The 14,101-nt window shown below is 45.6% G+C and overlaps 1 long non-coding RNA gene and 4 other non-coding genes across 7 annotated transcripts in view; 1 reads left to right on the top strand and 4 right to left on the bottom strand.

The window, feature by feature from the left end:
- Positions 1–14,101, bottom strand: part of LOC128629679 (uncharacterized) — a 132,941-nt gene that overhangs the window by 71,503 nt on the left and 47,337 nt on the right. The gene's annotated exons all lie outside the window — the stretch shown is intronic.
- Positions 2,267–2,339, top strand: trnak-uuu (transfer RNA lysine (anticodon UUU)). The gene has a single exon. It is a non-coding gene; the product is annotated as a tRNA-Lys (tRNA).
- On the bottom strand, positions 2,630–2,701 carry trnaw-cca (transfer RNA tryptophan (anticodon CCA)). The gene has a single exon. It is a non-coding gene; the product is annotated as a tRNA-Trp (tRNA).
- trnaw-cca (transfer RNA tryptophan (anticodon CCA)) lies at positions 7,491–7,562 on the bottom strand. Its single transcript has one exon. It is a non-coding gene; the product is annotated as a tRNA-Trp (tRNA).
- trnaw-cca (transfer RNA tryptophan (anticodon CCA)) lies at positions 9,019–9,090 on the bottom strand. Its single transcript has one exon. It is a non-coding gene; the product is annotated as a tRNA-Trp (tRNA).

Below are 14,101 nucleotides of genomic sequence, written 5' to 3' on the forward strand. Positions count from 1 at the left end.
GACAACTTATACCTGAAGCGCAACTCAGGGACTCAACTGCCTATGCGATAGAACCATGGTTCAGCCTTCTTCTGGGTAACTTCACACATTTACCATTTGTACGAGGCCTTTGTGTCATTATACGTGTCAGACGATGGGCAATCAGTGGCAAAGGTGGCGTAAACCTGCTTTTTGCGAGGCATACAGAGCCAAGATTACACGTCAGTTTGTGGTGTGGAATTAACGTGTTTGTTAGAAATTTTGGTCTCCTTGTGCAGAAAAGCCAAGTTTAATTAAAAATGCTGATGCTATTCTACTTGTTCTCATACCATGACACGAAGGCGTTCCTTGAACCAAGACAAGCCTCCAGAGTGAGCCTTACGAATAAGAGTTATGCTGGTAACGATTTCCAAGCGACATGCTGGTCAAAAGTGTGCTAGTTGTAAACAAAAATACGAACAAGGTCGTTAAACAGAAAGCACTGGGGTTAAGTTGATCTCAACTTAGAAACTGGCCAACATAATAGATAGGACCAAAGTTCAACATTCTCTTGGTTAACGTCACCATTTTACAGGTTTCACAAGAACCTTGTCTCTTTGTATGTCTCAGACTGCAGGCAGTCAGTGGGTAAAGAAGTATGAAGGACAGACCCGTGGTTGAACCCTGTTGGTTTGTATCCTTGAATAGTGGTGCTGAGCTGTGTTAATAGTTTGTAGAAAGCCATGAGAACCAGATGGGATGGGCCCTTTCCAAGCCAAGGGCTGAGCACCATTTATGTCTAGAGCGTCAGACTTTTAATCTGAGGGTCCAGGGTTCAAGTCCCTGTTTGGGTGTTGTAGTACCCTCCAGATCCTCTGAGAGGTCCAGTGAAACCATCTAAGGTGCCTCTTTCCAGCATGTTTTGTTCAGCAAGCAAAATGGGCAAACTAAGGGTAAACATTCAGCAGGTTGTCAAGTTACTAATGGTTACTAGGTGAGAGTGTTGCTACATAAGCTTTGTTACCTTTTAGCATGAAGTTGACAAAGACATGGGTGGTCATCATAGAGATTGGAGTCCATATAACAGCATCCTTATTAGACTGCACAGAAAATAAATCATGGGTCTGTGTGAAAAAGAGCACATTGAATGACCCCGACATGATTTGAACCTTCTGATCTGGAGTCAGACGCACTTCCGTTGCGCCACGAGGTCCCAGCTCGAAGCCTATAGCGCATCGTGGTGCAAGGCATACTTGTTCATCGGCGTGGCGATCAAGACGCATTGGAACTCGGAGACAGGTGGTGGGCTGTGACTGTTGCGACTAGTGTCTGACATCTGGGCAAGAGCTCTTTCAGAGGACAGGGCACAAGCCCTTTAAAGGGATAACCTGCCAGGTTTCCCTTCCCTGAACACTAAGGGAGATTTTCAAGATCAAATGGTAGATCTCACCCCAGTGCGTGAGAGTGAAGCGTGGACAACTTATACCTGAAGCGCAACTCAGGGACTCAAGTGTCTATGCGATAGAACCATGGTTCAGCCTTCTTCTGGGTAACTTCACACATTTACCATTTGTACGAGGCCTTTGTGTCATTATACGTGTCAGACGATGGGCAATCAGTGGCAAAGGTGGCGTAAACCTGCTTTTTGCGAGGCATACAGAGCCAAGATTACACGTCAGTTTGTGGTGTGGAATTAACGTGTTTGTTAGAAATTTTGGTCTCCTTGTGCAGAAAAGCCAAGTTTAATTAAAAATGCTGATGCTATTCTACTTGTTCTCATACCATGACACGAAGGCATTCCTTGAACCAAGACAAGCCTTCAGAGTGCGCCTTACGAATAAGAGTTATGCTGGTAACGATTTCCAAGCGACATGCTGGTCAAAAGTGTGCTAGTTGTAAACAAAAATACGAACAAGGTCGTTAAACAGAAAGCACTGGGGTTAAGTTGATCTCAACTTAGAAACTGGCCAACATAACAGATAGGACCAAAGTTCAACATTCTCTTGGTTAACGTCACCATTTTACAGGTTTCACAAGAACCTTGTCTCTTTGTATGTCTCAGACTGCAGGCAGTCAGTGGGTAAAGAAGTATGAAGGACAGAGCTGTGGTTGAACCCTGTTGGTTTGTATCCTTGAATAGTGGTGCTGAGCTGTGTTAATAGTTTGTAGAAAGCCATGAGAACCAGATGGGATGGGCCCTTTCCAAGCCAAGGGCTGAGCACCATTTATGTCTGTGAGAACCGTTGAACTAGAGCGTCCACAGGCCTGACCTACAAGCTCCAGGGTAAAGTGCGCTCTCACTCATCGAGCCCAGATAGCTCAGTCGGTAGAGCGTCAGACTTTTAATCTGAGGGTCCAGGGTTCAAGTCCCTGTTTGGGTGTTGTAGTACCCTCCAGATCCTCTGAGAGGTCCAGTGAAACCATCTAAGGTGCCTCTTTCCAGCATGTTTTGTTCAGCAAGCAAAATGGGCAAACTAAGGGTAAACATTCAGCAGGTTGTCAAGTTACTAATGGTTACTAGGTGAGAGTGTTGCTACCTAAGCTTTGTTACCTTTTAGCATGAAGTTGACAAAGACATGGGTGGTCATCATAGAGATTGGAGTCCATATAACAGCATCCTTATTAGACTGCGCAGAAAATCATGGGTCTGTGTGAAAAAGAGCACATTGAATGACCCCGACGTGATTTGAACACGCAACCTTCTGATCTGGAGTCAGACGCAGTACCGTTGCGCCACGAGGTCCCAGCTCGAAGCCTATAGCGCATCGTGGTGCAAGGCATACTTGTTCATCGGCGTGGCGATCAAGACGCATTGGAACTCGGAGACAGGTGGTGGGCTGTGACTGTTGCGACTAGTGTCTGACATCTGGGCAAGAGCTCTTTCAGAGGACAGGGCACAAGCCCTTTAAAGGGATAACCTGCCAGGTTTCCCTTCCCTGAACATTAAGGGAGATTTTCAAGATCAAATGGTAGATCTCACCCCAGTGCGTGAGAGTGAAGCGTGGACAACTTATACCTGAAGCGCAACTCAGGGACTCAAGTGTCTATGCGATAGAACCATGGTTCAGCCTTCTTCTGGGTAACTTCACACATTTACCATTTGTACGAGGCCTTTGTGTCATTATACGTGTCAGACGATGGGCAATCAGTGGCAAAGGTGGCGTAAACCTGCTTTTTGCGAGGCATACAGAGCCAAGATTACACGTCAGTTTGTGGTGTGGAATTAACGTGTTTGTTAGAAATTTTGGTCTCCTTGTGCAGAAAAGCCAAGTTTAATTAAAAATGCTGATGCTATTCTACTTGTTCTCATACCATGACACGAAGGCATTCCTTGAACCAAGACAAGCCTTCAGAGTGCGCCTTACGAATAAGAGTTATGCTGGTAACGATTTCCAAGCGACATGCTGGTCAAAAGTGTGCTAGTTGTAAACAAAAATACGAACAAGGTCGTTAAACAGAAAGCACTGGGGTTAAGTTGATCTCAACTTAGAAACTGGCCAACATAATAGATAGGACCAAAGTTCAACATTCTCTTGGTTAACGTCACCATTTTACAGGTTTCACAAGAACCTTGTCTCTTTGTATGTCTCAGACTGCAGGCAGTCAGTGGGTAAAGAAGTATGAAGGACAGAGCCGTGGTTGAACCCTGTTGGTTTGTATCCTTGAATAGTGGTGCTGAGCTGTGTTAACAGTTTGTAGAAAGCCATGAGAACCAGATGGGATGGGCCCTTTCCAAGCCAAGGGCTGAGCACCATTTATGTCTGTGAGAACCGTTGAACTAGAGCATCCACAGGCCTGACCTACAAGCTCGAGGGTAAAGTGACAGGTGGTGGGCTGTGACTGTTGCGACTAGTGTCTGACATCTGGGCAAGAGCTCTTTCAGAGGACAAGGCACGAGCCCTTTAAAGGCATAACCTGCCTGGTTTCCCTTCCCTGGACATTAAGGGAGATTTTCAAGATCAAATGGTAGATCTCACCCCAGTGCGTGAGAGTGAAGCGCGGACAACTTATACCTGAAGCGCAACTCAGGGACTCAACTGCCTATGCGATAGAACCATGGTTCAGCCTTCTTCTGGGTAACTTCACACATTTACCATTTGTACGAGGCCTTTGTGTCATTATACGTGTCAGACGATGGGCAATCAGTGGCAAAGGTGGCGTAAACCTGCTTTTTGCGAGGCATACAGAGCCAAGATTACACGTCAGTTTGTGGTGTGGAATTAACGTGTTTGTTAGAAATTTTGGTCTCCTTGTGCAGAAAAGCCAAGTTTAATTAAAAATGCTGATGCTATTCTACTTGTTCTCATACCATGACACGAAGGCATTCCTTGAACCAAGACAAGCCTCCAGAGTGCGCCTTACGAATAAGAGTTATGCTGGTAACGATTTCCAAGCGACATGCTGGTCAAAAGTGTGCTAGTTGTAAACAAAAATACGAACAAGGTCGTTAAACAGAAAGCACTGGGGTTAAGTTGATCTCAACTTAGAAACTGGCCAACATAACAGATAGGACCAAAGTTCAACATTCTCTTGGTTAACGTCACCATTTTACAGGTTTCACAAGAACCTTGTCTCTTTGTATGTCTCAGACTGCAGGCAGTCAGTGGGTAAAGAAGTATGAAGGACAGAGCCGTGGTTGAACCCTGTTGGTTTGTATCCTTGAATAGTGGTGCTGAGCTGTGTTAATAGTTTGTAGAAAGCCATGAGAACCAGATGGGATGGGCCCTTTCCAAGCCAAGGGCTGAGCACCATTTATGTCTGTGAGAACCGTTGAACTAGAGCATCCACAGGCCTGACCTACAAGCTCGAGGGTAAAGTGACAGGTGGTGGGCTGTGACTGTTGCGACTAGTGTCTGACATCTGGGCAAGAGCTCTTTCAGAGGACAAGGCACGAGCCCTTTAAAGGCATAACCTGCCAGGTTTCCCTTCCCTGGACATTAAGGGAGATTTTCAAGATCAAATGGTAGATCTCACCCCAGTGCGTGAGAGTGAAGCGTGGACAACTTATACCTGAAGCGCAACTCAGGGACTCAAGTGTCTATGCGATAGAACCATGGTTCAGCCTTCTTCTGGGTAACTTCACACATTTACCATTTGTACGAGGCCTTTGTGTCATTATACGTGTCAGACGATGGGCAATCAGTGGCAAAGGTGGCGTAAACCTGCTTTTTGCGAGGCATACAGAGCCAAGATTACACGTCAGTTTGTGGTGTGGAATTAACGTGTTTGTTAGAAATTTTGGTCTCCTTGTGCAGAAAAGCCAAGTTTAATTAAAAATGCTGATGCTATTCTACTTGTTCTCATACCATGACACGAAGGCATTCCTTGAACCAAGACAAGCCTCCAGAGTGCGCCTTACGAATAAGAGTTATGCTGGTAACGATTTCCAAGCGACATGCTGGTCAAAAGTGTGCTAGTTGTAAACAAAAATACGAACAAGGTCGTTAAACAGAAAGCACTGGGGTTAAGTTGATCTCAACTTAGAAACTGGCCAACATAACAGATAGGACCAAAGTTCAACATTCTCTTGGTTAACGTCACCATTTTACAGGTTTCACAAGAACCTTGTCTCTTTGTATGTCTCAGACTGCAGGCAGTCAGTGGGTAAAGAAGTATGAAGGACAGAGCCGTGGTTGAACCCTGTTGGTTTGTATCCTTGAATAGTGGTGCTGAGCTGTGTTAATAGTTTGTAGAAAGCCATGAGAACCAGATGGGATGGGCCCTTTCCAAGCCAAGGGCTGAGCACCATTTATGTCTAGAGCGTCAGACTTTTAATCTGAGGGTCCAGGGTTCAAGTCCCTGTTTGGGTGTTGTAGTACCCTCCAGATCCTCTGAGAGGTCCAGTGAAACCATCTAAGGTGCCTCTTTCCAGCATGTTTTGTTCAGCAAGCAAAATGGGCAAACTAAGGGTAAACATTCAGCAGGTTGTCAAGTTACTAATGGTTACTAGGTGAGAGTGTTGCTACATAAGCTTTGTTACCTTTTAGCATGAAGTTGACAAAGACATGGGTGGTCATCATAGAGATTGGAGTCCATATAACAGCATCCTTATTAGACTGCACAGAAAATAAATCATGGGTCTGTGTGAAAAAGAGCACATTGAATGACCCCGACATGATTTGAACCTTCTGATCTGGAGTCAGACGCACTTCCGTTGCGCCACGAGGTCCCAGCTCGAAGCCTATAGCGCATCGTGGTGCAAGGCATACTTGTTCATCGGCGTGGTGATCAAGACGCATTGGAACTCGGAGACTGGTGGTGGGCTGTGACTGTTGCGACTAGTGTCTGACATCTGGGCAAGAGCTCTTTCAGAGGACAGGGCACAAGCCCTTTAAAGGGATAACCTGCCAGGTTTCCCTTCCCTGAACATTAAGGGAGATTTTCAAGATCAAATGGTAGATCTCACCCCAGTGCGTGAGAGTGAAGCGTGGACAACTTATACCTGAAGCGCAACTCAGGGACTCAAGTGTCTATGCGATAGAACCATGGTTCAGCCTTCTTCTGGGTAACTTCACACATTTACCATTTGTACGAGGCCTTTGTGTCATTATACGTGTCAGACGATGGGCAATCAGTGGCAAAGGTGGCGTAAACCTGCTTTTTGCGAGGCATACAGAGCCAAGATTACACGTCAGTTTGTGGTGTGGAATTAACGTGTTTGTTAGAAATTTTGGTCTCCTTGTGCAGAAAAGCCAAGTTTAATTAAAAATGCTGATGCTATTCTACTTGTTCTCATACCATGACACGAAGGCATTCCTTGAACCAAGATAAGCCTTCAGAGTGCGCCTTACGAATAAGAGTTATGCTGGTAACGATTTCCAAGCGACATGCTGGTCAAAAGTGTGCTAGTTGTAAACAAAAATACGAACAAGGTCGTTAAACAGAAAGCACTGGGGTTAAGTTGATCTCAACTTAGAAACTGGCCAACATAACAGATAGGACCAAAGTTCAACATTCTCTTGGTTAACGTCACCATTTTACAGGTTTCACAAGAACCTTGTCTCTTTGTATGTCTCAGACTGCAGGCAGTCAGTGGGTAAAGAAGTATGAAGGACAGACCCGTGGTTGAACCCTGTTGGTTTGTATCCTTGAATAGTGGTGCTGAGCTGTGTTAATAGTTTGTAGAAAGCCATGAGAACCAGATGGGATGGGCCCTTTCCAAGCCAAGGGCTGAGCACCATTTATGTCTAGAGCGTCAGACTTTTAATCTGAGGGTCCAGGGTTCAAGTCCCTGTTTGGGTGTTGTAGTACCCTCCAGATCCTCTGAGAGGTCCAGTGAAACCATCTAAGGTGCCTCTTTCCAGCATGTTTTGTTCAGCAAGCAAAATGGGCAAACTAAGGGTAAACATTCAGCAGGTTGTCAAGTTACTAATGGTTACTAGGTGAGAGTGTTGCTACCTAAGCTTTGTTACCTTTTAGCATGAAGTTGACAAAGACATGGGTGGTCATCATAGAGATTGGAGTCCATATAACAGCATCCTTATTAGACTGCGCAGAAAATCATGGGTCTGTGTGAAAAAGAGCACATTGAATGACCCCGACGTGATTTGAACACGCAACCTTCTGATCTGGAGTCAGACGCAGTACCGTTGCGCCACGAGGTCCCAGCGCGAAGCTTATAGCGCATCGTGGTGCAAGGCATACTTGTTCATCAGCGTGGCGATCAAGACGCATTGGAACTCGGAGACAGGTGGTGGGCTGTGACTGTTGCGACTAGTGTCTGACATCTGGGCAAGAGCTCTTTCAGAGGACAGGGCACAAGCCCTTTAAAGGGATAACCTGCCAGGTTTCCCTTCCCTGAACATTAAGGGAGATTTTCAAGATCAAATGGTAGATCTCACCCCAGTGCGTGAGAGTGAAGCGTGGACAACTTATACCTGAAGCGCAACTCAGGGACTCAAGTGTCTATGCGATAGAACCATGGTTCAGCCTTCTTCTGGGTAACTTCACACATTTACCATTTGTACGAGGCCTTTGTGTCATTATACGTGTCAGACGATGGGCGATCAGTGGCAAAGGTGGCGTAAACCTGCTTTTTGCGAGGCATACAGAGCCAAGATTACACGTCAGTTTGTGGTGTGGAATTAACGTGTTTGTTAGAAATTTTGGTCTCCTTGTGCAGAAAAGCCAAGTTTAATTAAAAATGCTGATGCTATTCTACTTGTTCTCATACCATGACACGAAGGCATTCCTTGAACCAAGACAAGCCTTCAGAGTGCGCCTTACGAATAAGAGTTATGCTGGTAACGATTTCCAAGCGACATGCTGGTCAAAAGTGTGCTAGTTGTAAACAAAAATACGAACAAGGTCGTTAAACAGAAAGCACTGGGGTTAAGTTGATCTCAACTTAGAAACTGGCCAACATAACAGATAGGACCAAAGTTCAACATTCTCTTGGTTAACGTCACCATTTTACAGGTTTCACAAGAACCTTGTCTCTTTGTATGTCTCAGACTGCAGGCAGTCAGTGGGTAAAGAAGTATGAAGGACAGAGCCGTGGTTGAACCCTGTTGGTTTGTATCCTTGAATAGTGGTGCTGAGCTGTGTTAATAGTTTGTAGAAAGCCATGAGAACCAGATGGGATGGGCCCTTTCCAAGCCAAGGGCTGAGCACCATTTATGTCTGTGAGAACCGTTGAACTAGAGCGTCCACAGGCCTGACCTACAAGCTCCAGGGTAAAGTGCGCTCTCACTCATCGAGCCCAGATAGCTCAGACGGTAGAGCGTCAGACTTTTAATCTGAGGGTCCAGGGTTCAAGTCCCTGTTTGGGTGTTGTAGTACCCTCCAGATCCTCTGAGAGGTCCAGTGAAACCATCTAAGGTGCCTCTTTCCAGCATGTTTTGTTCAGCAAGCAAAATGGGCAAACTAAGGGTAAACATTCAGCAGGTTGTCAAGTTACTAATGGTTACTAGGTGAGTGTTGCTACCTAAGCTTTGTTACCTTTTAGCATGAAGTTGACAAAGACATGGGTGGTCATCATAGAGATTGGAGTCCATATAACAGCATCCTTATTAGACTGCGCAGAAAATCATGGGTCTGTGTGAAAAAGAGCACATTGAATGACCCCGACGTGATTTGAACACGCAACCTTCTGATCTGGAGTCAGACGCAGTACCGTTGCGCCACGAGGTCCCAGCTCGAAGCCTATAGCGCATCGTGGTGCAAGGCATACTTGTTCATCGGCGTGGCGATCAAGACGCATTGGAACTCGGAGACAGGTGGTGGGCTGTGACTGTTGCGACTAGTGTCTGACATCTGGGCAAGAGCTCTTTCAGAGGACAGGGCACAAGCCCTTTAAAGGGATAACCTGCCAGGTTTCCCTTCCCTGAACATTAAGGGAGATTTTCAAGATCAAATGGTAGATCTCACCCCAGTGCGTGAGAGTGAAGCGTGGACAACTTATACCTGAAGCGCAACTCAGGGACTCAAGTGTCTATGCGATAGAACCATGGTTCAGCCTTCTTCTGGGTAACTTCACACATTTACCATTTGTACGAGGCCTTTGTGTCATTATACGTGTCAGACGATGGGCAATCAGTGGCAAAGGTGGCGTAAACCTGCTTTTTGCGAGGCATACAGAGCCAAGATTACACGTCAGTTTGTGGTGTGGAATTAACGTGTTTGTTAGAAATTTTGGTCTCCTTGTGCAGAAAAGCCAAGTTTAATTAAAAATGCTGATGCTATTCTACTTGTTCTCATACCATGACACGAAGGCATTCCTTGAACCAAGACAAGCCTTCAGAGTGCGCCTTACGAATAAGAGTTATGCTGGTAACGATTTCCAAGCGACATGCTGGTCAAAAGTGTGCTAGTTGTAAACAAAAATACGAACAAGGTCGTTAAACAGAAAGCACTGGGGTTAAGTTGATCTCAACTTAGAAACTGGCCAACATAATAGATAGGACCAAAGTTCAACATTCTCTTGGTTAACGTCACCATTTTACAGGTTTCACAAGAACCTTGTCTCTTTGTATGTCTCAGACTGCAGGCAGTCAGTGGGTAAAGAAGTATGAAGGACAGAGCCGTGGTTGAACCCTGTTGGTTTGTATCCTTGAATAGTGGTGCTGAGCTGTGTTAATAGTTTGTAGAAAGCCATGAGAACCAGATGGGATGGGCCCTTTCCAAGCCAAGGGCTGAGCACCATTTATGTCTGTGAGAACCGTTGAACTAGAGCATCCACAGGCCTGACCTACAAGCTCGAGGGTAAAGTGACAGGTGGTGGGCTGTGACTGTTGCGACTAGTGTCTGACATCTGGGCAAGAGCTCTTTCAGAGGACAAGGCACGAGCCCTTTAAAGGCATAACCTGCCAGGTTTCCCTTCCCTGGACATTAAGGGAGATTTTCAAGATCAAATGGTAGATCTCACCCCAGTGCGTGAGAGTGAAGCGTGGACAACTTATACCTGAAGCGCAACTCAGGGACTCAAGTGTCTATGCGATAGAACCATGGTTCAGCCTTCTTCTGGGTAACTTCACACATTTACCATTTGTACGAGGCCTTTGTGTCATTATACGTGTCAGACGATGGGCAATCAGTGGCAAAGGTGGCGTAAACCTGCTTTTTGCGAGGCATACAGAGCCAAGATTACACGTCAGTTTGTGGTGTGGAATTAACGTGTTTGTTAGAAATTTTGGTCTCCTTGTGCAGAAAAGCCAAGTTTAATTAAAAATGCTGATGCTATTCTACTTGTTCTCATACCATGACACGAAGGCATTCCTTGAACCAAGACAAGCCTCCAGAGTGCGCCTTACGAATAAGAGTTATGCTGGTAACGATTTCCAAGCGACATGCTGGTCAAAAGTGTGCTAGTTGTAAACAAAAATACGAACAAGGTCGTTAAACAGAAAGCAATGGGGTTAAGTTGATCTCAACTTAGAAACCGGCCAACATAACAGATAGGACCAAAGTTCAACATTCTCTTGGTTAACGTCACCATTTTACAGGTTTCACAAGAACCTTGTCTCTTTGTATGTCTCAGACTGCAGGCAGTCAGTGGGTAAAGAAGTATGAAGGACAGAGCTGTGGTTGAACCCTGTTGGTTTGTATCCTTGAATAGTGGTGCTGAGCTGTGTTAATAGTTTGTAGAAAGCCATGAGAACCAGATGGGATGGGCCCTTTCCAAGCCAAGGGCTGAGCACCATTTATGTCTGTGAGAACCGTTGAACTAGAGCGTCCACAGGCCTGACCTACAAGCTCCAGGGTAAAGTGCGCTGTCACTCATCGAGCCCAGATAGCTCAGTCGGTAGAGCTTCAGACTTTTAATCTGAGGGTTCAGGGTTCAAGTCCCTGTTTGGGTGTTGTAGTACCATCCAGATCCTCTGAGAGGTCCAGTGAAATCATCTAAGGTGCCTCTTTCCAGCATGTTTTGTTCAGCAAGCAAAATGGGCAAACTAAGGGTAAACATTCAGCAGGTTGTCAAGTTACTAATGGTTACTAGGTGAGAGTGTTGCTACCTAAGCTTTGTTACCTTTTAGCATGAAGTTGACAAAGACATGGGTGGTCATCATAGAGATTGGAGTCCATATAACAGCATCCTTATTAGACTGCGCAGAAAATCATGGGTCTGTGTGAAAAAGAGCACATTGAATGACCCCGACATGATTTGAACACGCAACCTTCTGATCTGGAGTCAGACGCAGTACCGTTGCGCCACGAGGTCCCAGCTCGAAGCCTATAGCGCATCGTGGTGCAAGGCATACTTGTTCATCGGCGTGGCGATCAAGACGCATTGGAACTCGGAGACAGGTGGTGGGCTGTGACTGTTGCGACTAGTGTCTGACATCTGGGCAAGAGCTCTTTCAGAGGACAGGGCACAAGCCCTTTAAAGGGATAACCTGCCAGGTTTCCCTTCCCTGAACATTAAGGGAGATTTTCAAGATCAAATGGTAGATCTCACCCCAGTGCGTGAGAGTGAAGCGTGGACAACTTATACCTGAAGCGCAACTCAGGGACTCAACTGCCTATGCGATAGAACCATGGTTCAGCCTTCTTCTGGGTAACTTCACACATTTACCATTTGTACGAGGCCTTTGTGTCATTATACGTGTCAGACGATGGGCAATCAGTGGCAAAGGTGGCGTAAACCTGCTTTTTGCGAGGCATACAGAGCCAAGATTACACGTCAGTTTGTGGTGTGGAATTAACGTGTTTGTTAGAAATTTTGGTCTCCTTGTGCAGAAAAGCCAAGTTTAATTAAAAATGCTGATGCTATTCTACTTGTTCTCATACCATGACACGAAGGCGTTCCTTGAACCAAGACAAGCCTCCAGAGTGAGCCTTACGAATAAGAGTTATGCTGGTAACGATTTCCAAGCGACATGCTGGTCAAAAGTGTGCTAGTTGTAAACAAAAATACGAACAAGGTCGTTAAACAGAAAGCACTGGGGTTAAGTTGATCTCAACTTAGAAACTGGCCAACATAATAGATAGGACCAAAGTTCAACATTCTCTTGGTTAACGTCACCATTTTACAGGTTTCACAAGAACCTTGTCTCTTTGTATGTCTCAGACTGCAGGCAGTCAGTGGGTAAAGAAGTATGAAGGACAGACCCGTGGTTGAACCCTGTTGGTTTGTATCCTTGAATAGTGGTGCTGAGCTGTGTTAATAGTTTGTAGAAAGCCATGAGAACCAGATGGGATGGGCCCTTTCCAAGCCAAGGGCTGAGCACCATTTATGTCTAGAGCGTCAGACTTTTAATCTGAGGGTCCAGGGTTCAAGTCCCTGTTTGGGTGTTGTAGTACCCTCCAGATCCTCTGAGAGGTCCAGTGAAACCATCTAAGGTGCCTCTTTCCAGCATGTTTTGTTCAGCAAGCAAAATGGGCAAACTAAGGGTAAACATTCAGCAGGTTGTCAAGTTACTAATGGTTACTAGGTGAGAGTGTTGCTACATAAGCTTTGTTACCTTTTAGCATGAAGTTGACAAAGACATGGGTGGTCATCATAGAGATTGGAGTCCATATAACAGCATCCTTATTAGACTGCACAGAAAATAAATCATGGGTCTGTGTGAAAAAGAGCACATTGAATGACCCCGACATGATTTGAACCTTCTGATCTGGAGTCAGACGCACTTCCGTTGCGCCACGAGGTCCCAGCTCGAAGCCTATAGCGCATCGTGGTGCAAGGCATACTTGTTCATCGGCGTGGCGATCAAGACGCATTGGAACTCGGAGACAGGTGGTGGGCTGTGACTGTTGCGACTAGTGTCTGACATCTGGGCAAGAGCTCTTTCAGAGGACAGGGCACAAGCCCTTTAAAGGGATAACCTGCCAGGTTTCCCTTCCCTGAACACTAAGGGAGATTTTCAAGATCAAATGGTAGATCTCACCCCAGTGCGTGAGAGTGAAGCGTGGACAACTTATACCTGAAGCGCAACTCAGGGACTCAAGTGTCTATGCGATAGAACCATGGTTCAGCCTTCTTCTGGGTAACTTCACACATTTACCATTTGTACGAGGCCTTTGTGTCATTATACGTGTCAGACGATGGGCAATCAGTGGCAAAGGTGGCGTAAACCTGCTTTTTGCGAGGCATACAGAGCCAAGATTACACGTCAGTTTGTGGTGTGGAATTAACGTGTTTGTTAGAAATTTTGGTCTCCTTGTGCAGAAAAGCCAAGTTTAATTAAAAATGCTGATGCTATTCTACTTGTTCTCATACCATGACACGAAGGCATTCCTTGAACCAAGACAAGCCTTCAGAGTGCGCCTTACGAATAAGAGTTATGCTGGTAACGATTTCCAAGCGACATGCTGGTCAAAAGTGTGCTAGTTGTAAACAAAAATACGAACAAGGTCGTTAAACAGAAAGCACTGGGGTTAAGTTGATCTCAACTTAGAAACTGGCCAACATAACAGATAGGACCAAAGTTCAACATTCTCTTGGTTAACGTCACCATTTTACAGGTTTCACAAGAACCTTGTCTCTTTGTATGTCTCAGACTGCAGGCAGTCAGTGGGTAAAGAAGTATGAAGGACAGAGCTGTGGTTGAACCCTGTTGGTTTGTATCCTTGAATAGTGGTGCTGAGCTGTGTTAATAGTTTGTAGAAAGCCATGAGAACCAGATGGGATGGGCCCTTTCCAAGCCAAGGGCTGAGCACCATTTATGTCTGTGAGAACCGTTGAACTAGAGCGTCCACAGGC

Source organism: Ictalurus punctatus, unplaced genomic scaffold (genome assembly GCF_001660625.3).
Source record: "Ictalurus punctatus breed USDA103 unplaced genomic scaffold, Coco_2.0 Super-Scaffold_100, whole genome shotgun sequence".
Taxonomy (NCBI): Eukaryota; Metazoa; Chordata; class Actinopteri; order Siluriformes; family Ictaluridae; genus Ictalurus; species Ictalurus punctatus.